Source organism: Phoxinus phoxinus (assembly GCF_949152265.1).
Source record: "Phoxinus phoxinus genome assembly, chromosome: 9".
NCBI lineage: Eukaryota > Metazoa > Chordata > Actinopteri > Cypriniformes > Leuciscidae > Phoxinus > Phoxinus phoxinus.
In genome coordinates, this window is record NC_136884.1 from 5,273,232 (window position 1) to 5,280,253 (window position 7,022).

Sequence of the window (7,022 nt, forward strand, 5' to 3'; positions counted from 1 at the left end):
TCAAATTGTTATGGATAGTTGTTATATCAAAGAAAAGGCCCCAGACGCCAATGATAAGTGTGAAAGCCACAGTGGTGCAAGTGGATAAACATGTTCTTGGCTGATAAGGTTGCACTGGAGGCTTGGGTTCAATCCCCACCTCAGCAAGATTTATTGTAAAATCACAGGCCTCATCCAGGAGAAAAGTCAAATATAAGTTCCTGCACATGTCTCAGCAAGAGATCTGTGGCTCACAGGTAAGAGCGCTGCCTCACGGGTTCAGAGGTTGCTGGTTCAATCCCAGCCAGATCTCCGCGATACGAGTGAATGGTGTGTGTATGAAGGGATGGGGACGAGTCGGGTCCCCCCGAACCCCGTCACGATGTACAGCAGGGGTTATGCTTCTTTATACAATGAAAAAAAAAAATTAGCAGACTCAAAATTCTGGCCCGCCGTCCCTTCCCCACCTATTTAGGTTCCCATCATTTGCTTTATAAAGGTGTGACCCTCCATAAAGAAAATGATGGGAACCTACATGTTTAGAGCCAAACAACAACATTCACACATGAGAAGTCTTACCCGTCCATCAGCAGAAGTCCATCATTACAGGGAACGTCCGTCCACACGACTCAGATCTCTGCTTCTGATGACCGGACGCTCCAAACACATCCCGTATTCTGGAGAGGAAACACAAACATGACTTTACATTACACACTGAATAACTAAAACATCAGAATTTTATGTCTAAACGATAGTTAAATGTAATCAGTTACATAAATTAAAGTCCTAAAGCTGTACAGTGTACAAAAATATAATACATAGTATGAATGTTGAATCAATAATAATATCTACTGTTCTTTTAATGAAGTGTTTATTCCCCAACTCTTTAGGTTCCCATCATTTGCTTTTCAAAGGGGAAGTCCTTCAAAAAGAAATTGATGGTAACCTACAGTACATGTTTATCACAGTAAAACACACAATCACACATTATACACATTACCTGTCATGAGCAGAAGTCCATCATTAACGTCTACAAGTGCCAGATCTCTGCTTCTGATGGCCGGGTTTACACTCCACAACACATCTCTGATTCTGTAGAGTCACGGCATAAACAAACACATCATTACACACTGTATATCTACAATAAAATCTGAATAAATAAATAAAAGAGTCTAAAATTGATTTGAGTCTAAAATGAAATCTGCTAGACATCAGTAATGCTGTATCAATCAATCTACTGTTCATCTCGTTTAATTCAATTACTGTCTTCCAGACACAGACTGAAGAAAACACTGAATACTAAAAACTAAAGAATCTACAGACCAACAAACATCAGAACAAGATTACAGAAATGACACACAATGTGTCTAGTCACTGATGTTTACTTGATTGTTTCATGCTTGTAGTAATATTATGACAGGCTTTAATGTGTTATTTTAATAAAAAATGTGTTGTACTCTAATATCCCAGTCATAACCGGAAGTAGAAAAGCATGAATCAACAAGAGAACATCAGAGCTTCACACACACACACACACACACACACACACACACACACACACAACTCCTGCTGACTCTCACACCAATCCAGAAAACACTGCAATATCAACTGAGTCCTTCTTATTACACTTTATAGTGTGAATATCAGAGGGCGATTCGTTCAGAGACTAAAAAGGTAACGCTACAACTAGTGACCGATTTGATAAAGTGAGCAAGTGATTTAAAGAGAAATTGACTTTGTGCGGAGAATTACTCACAGGTGAGTCTCGTGACACTCGGTTCCTTCATTTTATCCGTGTGTGTGTCGGTTTTATTTGCAGTTGAGCTGTAATATGCGCTGTTAAAGTGACATTAAGAGCTGTCATCTCATCTGCAGGATCTGCACGTGTTGTTGTGATTGTCATCAAGCGTCATGTTGTCAAGCAGCAGAAGTGTCAGACTGAAGGAGAAACCGCTTCTGCCGCCTAGAGGAGCGGAGGAACAACTGCACTTTACTGTCGTCGGGTTATAGTGGCGAGATCACACTCGATTTCCAGCGGTGTAGTTTACACAAATCACCACTGGAGGGCGAAACAATTTTTATTTTATAAGACTCCATTTCCAGCGGTGTAATTCACACAAATCACCACTGGAGGGCGAAACAATAAAAAAAAAAAAAAGTAGACTTGATTTGCAGCAGTGTTACCATAGACTGTAGAGTGTCACACAAGATTTGCAGTGGTGTACTTCACATAAATCGCCACAGGAGGGCGAACTATTTTAAGTTCATTTGACTCGGTTTGCAACGGTGTAATTCATATTACAAATCCCCACAGGAGGGCCAATATATTTATTTATTTAAAAAGAAGACAGGACAACAAAATCACACACAGATTGACACAAAGAATAACTTAAATTACAATAAATGTATTATAGCGTATATTTATCTTATATATATCAGTTTGCATATTTCAATGTCAAATGTCAAACAGAACAAAAAAAGATTTCCATAAGAGTAGCTTTGGTTTTCTCATAATTGAATAATAAATCTAAAGAAATACTTGGACCAGAAATAAATACACAAAAAATCTTGCAGAGTAGTCAATGAGTTATCAATCAATAATGAGCATATTTTACCCAGCGTAAACATGCGTTAAGATGAACTTTAAATGTAAAATATGATCTTTGCCTCATGGGTTCTGTGGCTCAGTGGATAGTTGTCTCCCTTTCAAGGCAGAAAGTCCCGGTTCAAACCTCACATTTGCTGAAGTTATTCATCATTTAACACAAAGCTCTGGATCAAACCTGTTGAACACACTCCTCATCTCTGCAGTCTCAGCGGCTCAGGAGAGAAAGTGTTGTGTTTCAATCACAGCGTCCTGAGTTCAAATCCCACTATTGCTGACTTTCAATTGTTCTCATTAGACAAAGAGTCTCGAAAACCAGTTATTGTTGTAATATCCATGATGGGTGAGTGGATAAACACACACTCTCTGAGGAAGAAGCTGTGATGAAGACATGGGTTCAAATCTCTCTTTAACTGCTTTATTGGAAACTCTCAGGATAATAGTGAAATATAAGTTCCTTCACATGTTGAGACAAGAGATCTGTGGCTCACAGGTAAGAGTGCTGCCTCATGGGTTCAGAGGTTGCTGGTTCAAATCCCAGTCAGATCTCCAAGAAATCAGCAGATGGGGGATTGGTGGAGAAGTGAGGATAGGATGAGGGGTTTGTGGAGAAGTGAGGATAGGATGAGGGATTGGTGGAGAAGTGAGGATAGGGTGGAGGAGGTCTGGATCCTGGTGGGGGTCAATTTTTTTTTTCTGATGGTGGTTTATGTGCATTTCATGCTACCATTAAAATGGTTAAGTAAACATTGGCGTATAACCCCTGCTGGTTATGGTCCCAGAAATCCCCAGGGGGAGGAGTCATGTCATTCCCTCCCCCCTTTGTTTCCTAGCTTGTCCGCCCTGATCCGATCTCATGATTGCCGTTCCTCACCACATCCATGCTTCAGTGTCCAGGCCGGTCTCGAACCGGGATCCTCTGACAGGAGAGGACAAGCTCAACCCACTGAGCCACTGGCACTTCCACACCAACTCTGCTTTTTTTGGGGGCATGTCTTTATTATGTGGACAAAACCAGTGAAACTAAAGCATTTTAACACAAAGAGTGGGATTCGAACCCAGATCTTCCCAACAGAGGAGAACACGCTCAGCCCACTGAGCCACAGGAGCTTCCATACATACAATGCTTTTTGGGGGACATGTCTTTATTATTTGCCATTGTTTATTATTATTATTATTATTATTTACAATCAGGAGGGATTCGAAGCGAGGATTTCCGATTCCCTGAGCCACTGGAGCTCCAACACTTCAGCTTTTCTGTTTGTTTTAATTGATCAATCAAACCAATAAAACTAAAGCATTTTCCACCTCAAAACTAAGATTCGAACCAAGATCCTCAAAACAGAGCGGCAACTCTCAAACCACGAGCCACTGGAGATTACACTCTTTTACTCGAAAACTAAACCTCTTTTTAATTTGGACAAAACCAGTGAACCTAAATTACTTTTACCAGAAAGAATGGGATTTGAACCCAGATTCTCCTCAAGCTTTTCTTTTTAGGAGGAGTTTTGTCTCAATTGATCAGTCAAATTAAAGTATTTTTCACCTTAAAAGTGAGATTCGACCCGGATTCTCCCCGTTAGAGAGTGAAACTCAGACCACTGGAGCTTCTTCTTGCACGTGTCTCTGTCTGGAGGGAGATTTGTCTCAATTGGTCAATCAAACCAAAGCATTTTTCACCACGAAAGTGAGATTTGAACCTGAATTCTCCGTGTTAAAGAGCGACGCTTAAAGCAGGAGAGATCGCTCAACCACTGAGACACTGGAGCTTCAGTTACATCTCTCTTTGTGGACTTTTGTCTTGTTTATGTGGACACAACCAGTGAAACTAAAGCATTTAACCACTGAGCCACCAGAGCTATTACACTTCAGCATGTCTTTTTGGGACAAGATTTGTCTCTTTTTATCATTCATCAACTAAAACTAAAGAACATTCACCTCAGAAGTGAGATTCCCAAGTGACCGCTGAGCCAGAAGCTTCCTCAGCTAAACTTTGTGTTGTGTTGAGTTGATTATTAAAACTAAATGAAACAAAAGCATTTTCAACCTTAAAAATAAAACATTATTCCACAATAGTGAGAACTGAACCTGGATTCTCCACATGAGGGCGACACTCACGCCTCTGACACTTTTACTTATATTAGCCATTATTTTTTAACCTGTTTCTGTCAATGTTCAACCAAAAACACATTATAATAAACCACAGCTTCCCACCTGCTGGTCAAAACTGTAAACGCAACGAGAAAATACCAGTAGTGATCGCTTATTAATGGCGCCTTTTACACACTCAAAGCATAATCTCGTGAATTATATGATATATATATTATATGATATTTAGATAAAATAAACTATCACTCTCTTTACACAAATATGTTAGTCATTAAATCTAAAGCTACAACATAAAACTGGCGAGATCAGTTAAAATTTAATTTAGTTTAATTTAAATTAAATTGTTATCGATAGTTGTATCAAAGAAAAGGCCCTAGACGCCAGTAATAAGTGTGAAAGCCACAGTGGTGCAAGTGGATAAACACATGTTCTCAGCTGATAAGGTTGCACTGGAGGCTTGGGTTCAATCCTCACCTCAGCAAGATTTATTGTAAAATCACAGGCCTCATCCAGGAGAAAAGTCAAATATAAGTTCCTGCACATGTCTCAGCAAGAGATCTGTGGCTCACAGGTAAGAGCGCTGCCTCACGGGTTCAGAGGTTGCTGGTTCAATCCCAGCCAGATCTCCGCGATACGAGTGAATGGTGTGTGTATGAAGGGATGGGGACGAGTCGGGTCCCCCCGAACCCCGTCACGATGTCCAGCAGGGGTTATGCTTCTTTATACAATGAAGAAAAAAAAAAATTAGCAGACTCAAAATTCTGGCCCGCCGTCCCTTCCCCACCTACTTAGGTTCCCATCATTTGCTTTATAAAGGTGTGACCCTCCATAAAGAAAATGATGGGAACCTACATGTTTAGAGCCAAACAACAACATTCACACATGAGAAGTCTTACCCGTCCATCAGCAGAAGTCCATCATTACAGGGAACGTCCGTCCACACGACTCAGATCTCTGCTTCTGATGACCGGACGCTCCAAACACATCCCGTATTCTGGAGAGGAAACAAACATTACTTTACATTACACACTGAATAACTAAAACATCAGAATTTTATGTCTAAACGATAGTTAAAGGTAGGGTAGGTCAGAATTGTCTAAAAAAACTTTTATTCAAATTAGTTTAAACTGTCTTTATATACCAATACATAATTAAAATGCAAGTACTCTGAAATAGAGAGTATAAAAAACTGAGTGGCTCAGTATTTAATTATTTTAAGTATTTAGTGTTTTAGTATTTTAAGTATTTAATCTTCAATAAACACAGCTCATTAATTCCATTCACTCCCACCTAAAAACGGGTGCGCGACTGCGCGCACGTGGGCAGAGCCAATAATAGCGGCGGTAGTCATGGCGACGGAGAGTGACAGTCGCGCAAGCCAATCACTTGTTTCGTCCCGAATGGAATTAATGAGCAGTGTTTTTTGAAGATTAAATACACTATAGTCACTCAATTTTTATACTCTCTTTTTCAAAGTACTTACATTTTAATTATGTATTGGTATATAAAGACAGTTTAAGCCAATTTGAAAAAAAGTTCTTTAGACAATTGTTACCTACACAACCTTTAAATGTAATCGGTTGCATAAATTAAAGTCCTAAAGCTGTACAGTGTACAAAAATATATAATACACATAGTATGAATGCTAAATCAATAATAATCTTTTGATTCAATCTACTGTTCTTTTAATGAAGTGTTTATTCCCCAACTATTTAGGTTCCCATCCATCATTTGCTTTTCAAAGGGGAGTCCATTCAAAAATTAAAATCATGGGAACCTACATGTTTAGCACAGTAAAACACACAATCACACATTATACACATTACCTGTCATGAGCAGAAGTCCATCATTAACGTCTACAAGTGCAGATCTCTGCTTCTGATGTCTGGATGTGATGGTCCAAATACATTCCTTCTGTAAGGAAAGACATAAATAAATAAAAACATTACTCTATATTCTACATCTATAAATGAAAATGTGAAAGCTAGTCTAAAGACTAGTTAATAGATGGAAATGGAATAAATTAAAAGCCTAAAGCTGTAAAGTGTAACAAATATAAAGCTGCGTATATAATATAGTATATTTCAGTAAGGCTGTATCAATAATAATCTTTTAATTTAATTCAAATTAAGATGAGACTTTCCTTCAAACAAACTAGAGTAATTGAAGACTAAAATTGTATCGTTTAATGTTATTTTCAATATTATTTTTCTTTATTAATGTTCATAGTAATTTGTATATTATACTTTGTGAAGTCAGAGAGTGTGTTTATACATGTTTGCTGAGGAGAGATATGGGATGAGCTATATTTTGCATAGAAGTATGTGAG